We start from the raw sequence: 6,893 nt of genomic DNA, 5'->3' as shown, positions 1-6,893 counted from the left end.
TTTTCTCCTCTTCCTATATATATACTTCCCCCGACGGCGACGTTTCCGTCGCTGTCTGTGGTGTGGAAGAGCCCGTTGCGGTTCTCCTTCGAATCTTTCTTTATGAGATTATCCGCATATATTTTACATGCGATACATCGTCTTAACGTCCACCCCCACAGGAGATAGATTTGAACGGTAGATGTAACAGTTGCATAGAGTTATTATGATACTTCTTCTACGGAATAACAGCACCACGCGTCCATCCTTTTGGCTACGTCCTTGTACAAATCAGGACCGTAGGATGGACGCGCTCATGTCAGATCAAACGGTGAAGAATGCGTCGCTGCCGCTTGCTTGAAAACCAAAGGTCGTGATTCGTAGTTGGCGTCCGCGCTGGACGATAGCTGGCACTCGGTGGAGAAAGGCAGACGAACACCCCTCTCGCGAAAATGGGAAGCCTGTTCACCAATCAGGGAGCGCCACCTGTCTCAATGAATTCAACCATGCGGAGTCCAATGACGACTACTACTCTTTACCATCTCAAATAATAAATCTAAACCCTTAAGATAAAAATCTTATAAAAGAGAGAAATTATATATATATATATATATTTCTTCTCTATACATAATCACCCCTTATATTTTATATCTGTATTGTTTACTTCATCGATTCTTTACTTGAAGACGGAAAATCATGTAGATTACGATTATCAACTATAGATAGCTTAGCACCTAAGTTGTCTTAAAAAATGAATCGTTGTTTGTCCATATCATCGCTATATTATTATAGCAAAAATCGATCTTTCATAATTATAGTGACAAAAATAATATTATTCTAAGCATCAAGTTGATGAAAATAATTATATATGATTTTATCGGTACTCCTAAGGGATTAAATATCTTTATCAGTACTCAATCTCATAAAATATCTAAGGGCCATCCATTTTGGACGATAGGTGTTCCCATGGTTTTGCTTTGTCGGAGCTCGTGAGCTTCAAAATGTCTTTATTAGTGCACATTTGGTCGGTCTATCATTAGTGCCACTTTATACGCTTACGAGGAATTGTCTACTTTGAGCGATGAGTGTACCCATACAATTTTATCCTTTCAAACCACGTGAACTTCAAAAGACGTATTTGAGGTTAAGGGTGAATCAGTAGACTTATGAGTCATTGGTTTCTCTATTTTTAACTAATGTGAGACTAAATATTTTTATAAGTTCTCCCACCCGTAGGAGAGCCAAGGGCCTAAGATTATTTCTTTAGTGCCAATCTGATAAGTTAATATTTGGTTATTCCACTTGGCCTCGTAGGTTAACGAGAAATTATCCATTTTGAACGGTGGAAGTACCCATACGATTTTACCATTTCGGAGCTCATGAGCTCTAAAAGGCGTGATTGAATAAAACGATCAAATATTAACTAACTTTCAAATAAAATAATAATAATTAATAATATTAATCGTTAAACAACAAATAAAATCTAATTAGTGTTATCTTTTTCTTCACATCTGGATTTATGGTTTTCATGTGAAAGGTGGCATGGCACCACCCACTCGATCTTATAAATCACATATATAATGAACCTCGCTAATGTAGACAAAAAGAAATCTAAATCTAAAATAGATTTTAAGAAAATGACATATACAATGACCAATGTTACCAATGAAAATGACATCTACGTTGACCATTATTAATATAGAAAGAAAAGATTGTTGGAGCACTTGATCAAAGTCCACGAGTGGGTAGAAATGACTTCCTTCTTGACTAACTTGCTCTTGTCATGTCATTCTTCCTTGGCCTCGTTGATAGACTATTCGACATGGGTTGTATAGGATTGTGTGGCTTAAAAGAAATGATCTCAATAATTTTTATCTTTCCATAGAATTTATGATAATGTCATAAAAGCTTGTATAACATCAAGCCTCATCAAATTGCATGATGAGTCCAAAATTAATGTTCAACTTGATAGACTAAATGGTAAAAAAAAAAAAAAAACTACATAGTCTTTGTCACAAACCTTGTAGATATTACAATCATCATAAGACCAATATAAACATTCCCAACCGAAGCCATAATAAAGCTAGACAATCGATATATGTTTATATTCTCATATACAAGCATTAAATAAACTCATTAAAACCATAACAAAAACTAGTCAATCAGTCTTCATCACTTGTTCCAATTCCAAAATGAAGCTCACCAATAAAACCGCCACATTTTCAACATATTTTAATAATATTTTACAGCTATTAAGGTAAGGCAATTTCAAGACATCTTTGATCTTTGTATGTAGACAGAACTCAAAGTTTAGGTTTAATGGAGATTTACTTAAGAATTGATTTTTTTTTTTCTCAAAATCTGATCTTGAGGTGACTGAGTCACTTTTCACCGTAGTTATAAAACTCAGATCGGACCAGTCGATCAAATAAAAAGAAAATTGAAAATTAGATGATTGATTGGTTCAATGAGTTAAACCATTTGAGTTTTAAAGGATGAAAGAAAATATATCTTATTATATTTATGATTTTAGAATCTCCTTAAAAAGTTGCTCTTTTGCCGGCATCCTTACCATTTTCTTTCACTACTTTTTTCAATTTATTTCTTATTATATTTTATTTAACATGTTATTAAACTCACAATTTAGATTAGTTGAGTCCCCCACTGTAATCAATCAATAATCCAATGACTCGAGAATTCACCGGATTGATGTTTGATCTAATTTTGATAACTAGTCATTTGCTAAATTTCTTGTTCTCTTTTGAAATCAACAACTAAAACTGGAGTAATCACTTTACAAGGAAAAAGATGGGAACTTTAGACTAAGCTAGTGATTTTTATGTCAATGTTTTAGACTCAACTAATGGAATTGTAAAGTACTTCGATGTACTCATATTGGAAAGAATTTAGATAGTGTTTAGTGATTGTTTGAATCGAAGAGGTGAATTGAATCTAATCAAAGCATCTCCGAGCTCTCTCAGTTCTACAACAGTATGTCAGCTTTACTTTACAAAATTGAGTCAGGGTCGTTGCCAACTGATGGGCAGCCCGTATGATGATCAAGTCAATTCTTAAAGTTAGAAAATTCAATTCTAGTTGGATCGATCGGATCGATCGGACTAGCTAGTGAGTTTGAAAAAGTAAACGAATGAAATGCATACGTTGAGATCCCTTTTATAGATCACTCGAGGAATGGTTATGTCGAAGATCACCGGACGTGAGAGGAGAATGTGCAATATTTTGGACAAAGGCGTGGGATGATGTTTGTTATGCTAAAAGCCTACATCATTTGATATCACTTATTATGAGGTCATATGATCGAGCATTATGCTACATGTCCTCGGATTGATTCAATCACCACTTGTTGATCAAGTGTGACTGACAGGTGGCTAGGATGGCCAACTTGTTAGCCACGTTTGAGCTTACATGTTTGCCATGTCAATCTCTTCTTATCACTAGCCTCTTATCGCGGAGTTGTTAGATCATACAACTATCAATCTCTGAAGTACTTCGATCTCGATCTTTCATTTGAATGGTGGACTATTGGTTCCAAGGACATCTAATTGGACCATGATGCAAAGTAGATTTTGGGAGATACATGTTTGAGCTATCGAGCTATATGTTATTGAAGTATGTAATTGGCTTGTGGGTTATGCATTGTCGAAATACACACTTTGCCCATGGGTTATGTATCATCAAAATAGACATTTGGCCTATGGATTATTCGTTGTCGAAATGCACATTGGCTCATGAGTTGTGTGTTATCAAAACACACTTGGCCCATGGGTTGAGCATCATCATTTGGTTGATCGGGGTGCAGACCATATGGTCAGTCATTCGACCAATCAAGGCATAAGCCATGCAACTAGATGGTCAGCTAGTCAGCTTAAGCGATGGAATTAGGAAAGTTGACCATCGAGTCAAGATGTCTAGCCCTCAATCGTTTAATCGATTAGCTTAAGGTTTGACGCAAGGTGTCCAAACCCTTAGCCACCTCGCTCTAATGACTGATCATATGAGTCATGTCATTTTTTTTTTTGTACTTCTCTTGATGCATTGGAGGTAGGGCTTAGACTCCACCACCGTCCCTTTTTTAATTTTGAACATTTGAAAAATCTCTCCTACCCAAATGGCATCGAACACCTAGTGTTGTTTGGCTATCTTTTTTAGGGAGTGTTAAAAGCTTAGTATTTTCCTATCGTTGATCTTATTACAGGCTTAATTTATTATGGGTCTTAGGAATTATATTTTTTTTTTGTTATCCTAGTTATCGAGTCATAGAGGTGTCTTCTTCGAACAAAGATTAGAAGAAGAGGATTTTTTTATTTCTTCATAGAGGAGGTGGCTTGTTGATTTTACGTGATCCAATGGGAAGATTTAAAATACAATTTCAAGATTGAGTGGGCTAGATTGAGAGCAATAATACCAATTGTCAATTGCTTTGTTTGCATGCACGACCATCTTGAGAAGCCAGGATTAACCCTTCTCCTCGGGATCAACATCCAAATCTTCTCCCCATTTCAACTAGTGTAGATAGGATTTGAACTAACCAAGTCTTCTTTCACGTAGAAATAGATTTTGTGGTAATGTGTTTTTATAATAAGAATAGTCCGTCCACAACTAAGAGGGTTGAGGCGATAGCTCGGAGTCAAAGAAGAGATAAGCCTCCTCTAGAAGTACGGCTTATTCAACAATAAACAACTAGGATCATATACCTATTTTGCGGTACACCTAATGAACAGGTCGCTTCGATAATATGGAGATCGTTTGATTTGCATCAGACGGCAACTAAAGAAGCAACAGAATATTATAATCAAATAAAATAAAATTTTGGCATTTGAACCCGACGTGAATCGAACACGCAACCTTCTGATCTGGAGTCAGACGCGCTACCATTGCGCCACGGATCCGAACATGCTTGTAGCGTGCTAGATATTTTAATGTTCTATGGTGTAAAGTCCAAGTTGATCAATAATATTCATCATCGATCATAACTCAAAACGTAATGTTTCGATCAGTTAAAAAAGATGAAATTTTAAATTATCAAATTTATCACGTCAGTAAAATTTTGACAACGTGTCCTATGACATACTACATCAAATCCTAAAAAAAAAAAAAAAATTCTTTGAATATCTTCACTTCGTAGAGAATATTTTTTTCTAAACGCTTACGATTAAGAGGAGATGCCTTAAAAGGTTTCTATGAGCATGATTATTGAATTATGATATCTCACCTTCACTTGAATCTTAAAATGTTATTTTGATACTAACTTAAATATCAAAAGAACTATATTAAAGACCCGTTTGATATTGATTTATTTTATAGTCTAAAGCATCCTGGAACTATAACGCGTCTCATTATTTTTTAGCATCAAACTGGATTGATTTGGCTATCACCAATATCTTCAAAGTCACTATCTCTCTTTTAATTGTCATTAATGGTTTTAATTAACTACTCTTGCCAATATAAATTCTTTACCATTGACATATTATTTCATCAAATTAATGATAATTCCTCAAAGTGAGGTCTTGGGTTTAATTAAGACTTGGAGCTAATGCTATTTTGTATACTAGTCAAGCTTGTTGGGTCTCAATTCATGTCATTCCTTCTTGAACTTGTCATCTTATTGAATGAGTTACTATGTTTGTTATACTTGCAAATTGTAATGATAAAAAAACAGAAAAGAAAACAACCTTCCCCTACGAACTTTCATATAAAGCTAGAGGACATGATAGCCTTTCCCTTCTTTTTAGCAGTTCCGACTTTGAAAAGCCTATATCCTTGAATAATTTTGGCTCATGAAGCACTTTCACTGTCTTCCATGATTCACCATGAATCAAACACATTCCAACTTCTAAATTTTAGTGATTCGTATCGTTCCAACTTTATTTAAATATTTTTTTATTTAATTAAGGGTTAAAATATATTTTAGCTCCAGTAATTTTGACATTAGACCTTAAGTCTTTTTTTGTTTAATCACGTCTAAAATAGTTTTTACATTTTAAAAAACATAGCATATAAATCCCTCTCGTCAAGCTTGAGTTAATAAACATTTGAATTTGTTTACGTGATGTGATATATTAACTTATAATAAATTATTAATATAATGACATATGTAATTTAAATTAAAAAAACTAAGACCACTGTCAGTAGTAGCAGGATGAGGCGTCATCGTGGAATCGACCACTAGTAGCAGCATCGAGTTGCTGCTATATAGTAGGGCATTATACGCACGTAACCTCACTCGCGTTGATGACGAGCTCAGGAGCTTCTGGTCCTACCTTAGGTGGATGTGCATCGACCAATCCGACACTTGGTATGTAGTGGTCTCCTAGTCCCTCTTCATTTTCCTAAGCGTCTTTGTCCCCATCACCTCCTACTTCATCCTCTCTTGTGTCCCCACTTGTCGCGCTTACGACATGGTAGTCCAGTTCTTCCTCGCCTCCGCCTCCGACATCTCCTACCTCTGCCTTTTTGTCTTCATCCGCCGTTATGACCTTTGTCACTTCCACTTCCTCGACAAGTAAATGATCTATGTTTATGCACATTAAATTACCCAATTATGATCAAAAAAATATTACACGGTTCAACGTAGGCTAGATCATAAAGAACTAGCATCCATCTTAAGGACCTAGTCTTACACCCAACATATCATGCGAAAAATCCATAATAGCAATGAGAAAGAGTACCATATTATGAATATAAGCTATTAACCGGTACAAGAACAAAATGGAAGATACCACACAGGCCAAATCAGAAAATTTAGCCAAAAAAAAAACAAATTTGCAAAAATGCAAATAGATTCAATATGAAAGTATTTCTTCCAAGAACATCGAATGACTTACCACTAAAATGTTAGCTCTCTACTAATAAAGCATTCGCCAACTTTCTGCGTTGAAAACTAGAAAGCACCA

At 35.3% G+C, this 6,893-nt stretch overlaps 1 non-coding gene across 1 annotated transcript; it reads right to left on the bottom strand.

Annotated features, from left to right (window-relative positions):
• Positions 1 to 4,817: 4,817 nt before the first annotated feature.
• TRNAW-CCA (transfer RNA tryptophan (anticodon CCA)) lies at positions 4,818 to 4,889 on the bottom strand. The gene has a single exon. It is a non-coding gene; the product is annotated as a tRNA-Trp (tRNA).
• Between the last annotated feature and the right edge of the window lie 2,004 nt (positions 4,890 to 6,893).

This window comes from Musa acuminata, chromosome BXJ3-4 (assembly GCF_036884655.1).
Source record: "Musa acuminata AAA Group cultivar baxijiao chromosome BXJ3-4, Cavendish_Baxijiao_AAA, whole genome shotgun sequence".
In the NCBI taxonomy this organism is placed as follows: Eukaryota; Viridiplantae; Streptophyta; class Magnoliopsida; order Zingiberales; family Musaceae; genus Musa; species Musa acuminata.
This window is presented reverse-complemented; position numbering and strand designations above follow the sequence as displayed.